Here is a 2,564-nt window from a genome sequence, read left to right on the forward strand (position 1 = left end):
GCCATAAAGGCACTATTCGAACAAAGTTTTATCCTGTTATAATAATTGATGTGTATACTCCAAAGGAAGTTAGGAGTGGCTGCAGTCCGATTTCGCTCATATTCATACTATAACATGAAAATGTGGGAAGATGCCATATACCAAATTTCAAATCAATTTGGGGGGTCTCGAGATATGTGTTTTCACCTAAAAGTTGGCACTGCCACGCTTCATTCAAGCCCTTTCATTGCATTATTGATTAGTTGCACTGTTAGTATGTTTCAATCCGATTTCATCCATTTTCACACTGTCGGTAGGAGTCTTCTAATATAAGCGCTAAACGAATTCGCTTGTTGGAGCTTAAATAGTTTAAGTGATATGTATATTAAGTTTATTAGAACACAGAGGTAGCCTCACTTTAAACAACATTTTTTTGCCTACAGGTGCCCCTGCGATCCTCTGTGTCAAATTAGAGTTTTATATTTTAATTTAGTGCTTAGTTATGTGACTTTAAAAGTTTTTGGTTAATGGCGTCCGATTACGCTCATTTACCGACTGTTACTATTTTTAATAAGGGTCGCGCATACCAAGTTTCATCAAGATATCTCAATTTTTACTCAAGCAACAGCTTGCACGGACGAACGTTGGAATTAAAATTTTAATTTTTTCTCCAGACTTTGAACAAAAATCTCATTTGTTTGTCATATTTTCGTCATTTATTGGCTCAAAAAATAGTTGTAAAGACGAAAACATAATTCTTCGTTCAATAACTAAATAATGTCATTTTAAAGATGTACACAATTCGAACTAAATCAGTGCAACCCTTTCCGAGAAATCGTGTCCACCGACTTTGAAATTTTGAGAAAAACACATTTAAAGTGTGGTGCGCTACAAAGACGTGGCCTGATAGGCGTATCTCTTAGAATTCCACTCGGATACATATATTTAAAATTTTGAAAAAATATTTTAAACATATTGTACTATTTAATAAGATAAAAAACCCTTTTTTGAAACAACAAAAAGGACTATTTGTGAAACTCACAAAGACGGCTCTTAACTACTTAGTTTTTATATCTTCCTTATATGTTTGTATGTATATATCTGTTGCAGTCTTATAAAGTTAATTAAGTTCAAAATAAGTATGTAATTAATATTTATCTTCTAGGTCTATAAATAGTAATTTAAGTGAATACGAGTTGTCTTATAGAGTTAGTGAAAGGAGGCAATCCGGCACGGAATTCTTAGAAGATTAACTCCTATTTCTCTGTACACAGTGCATATGTATGTTGAATTTAGAAATGAGTTCGAAAGAACCATAGTAATAGGTACGAATGCAATCAATCACTAAATTGGTGCCGAACTGATAATTTCGTTTATGAAAGTTACAGGGGATAAAGGGGTAGGCAGCGGAGTAGCTAGCATAGGTGACACCCCAAAACTCAATCAAAACTTTTAAAAATAAAAAAAGTAATAATCATTTACATTTTATTATAACACGAGTATTACAAATATAATATTAGTATATTACGTGAAAAAATTAAAATTTCTTCCTTCTAGCTTTGACACTTGCAAACTCCGAAATCACGTCTTCAAAATTTATATTTTGTGTTGCTTCATATTCTATCGTTAAAATACCAAGATTGTTTAATCTGGTTTCAGTCATTGTAGACCGCAAGTAATTTTTAATTAATTTTAATTTGCTGAAACTTCTCTCACATGAAGCGACTGATGCACATATTATCATAAATAACTTTAGTGCGACCGTTAGATTCGGAAGAGATGCTGTAAAATCCCATTCCAAAATGAATTTCAAATAGTCCAACGTCACACAATTAGAGACAATAATATTAGCCGCTTTTAAATTGTCTTCTCAATCTTTAGGTATTTCTAAAAGTAGTTCTGCTTCTGATACTTCATCCTAAAGGTTAGTAAATTTTGATATAGCAAATTTTAACTGTTCAGTGTTTGCCAAAAGCAAGGTCTTTGACTGCACAACCTCAAACAATGAAGCTACGTCTTTAATGGACCTTACTCGTGTATCGAGTTCAATATTGAATCTGTCAAGACATTCTAACATGTGCTTTTGAAGTTCCGCTCTAAGTGTATGTGCAGTATCGGTGGCTAACTCACCGGGCATGCGTTTCTTGCGACGAATTCGTCRTTCCATCGAAATGTTGTATTCTTCCGATTTTTGTACGGCAAAATCTATTGCCTCTCCTGCTAGAAGCAACCGTTTCTCTCCAATGAATAGACGAAGTGCTTCTAGTTTTATGATTATTTCATCARCACATAAACCTTTACTTTGCAATGCAATCTGAGCATTGTTCACTTCCCTTAGCACATCATTCCAAAATAAAAGAAAACAAAGAAATGAGAAATTGCACGCAGCAGTGATAAGATTTTGTGCAGCACCTCTAGTTTCTAAATTTACGCCTTGGTCACATAGTTCCTCAATTGCCGATATTATCCCATCAAAATTTTCAGCCAATACTTTTACTACCCCATTATGAGCACTCCAGCGCGTTGTCGAAAGTCTTTTAACAGATGCTTTGCAGTGATTGAGGAGCACATCCCAGCGGCTAGTG

Source organism: Bactrocera latifrons, unplaced genomic scaffold (assembly GCF_001853355.1).
Source record: "Bactrocera latifrons isolate USDA-ARS-PBARC rearing strain unplaced genomic scaffold, ASM185335v1 scaffold_42, whole genome shotgun sequence".
Lineage (NCBI taxonomy): Eukaryota > Metazoa > Arthropoda > Insecta > Diptera > Tephritidae > Bactrocera > Bactrocera latifrons.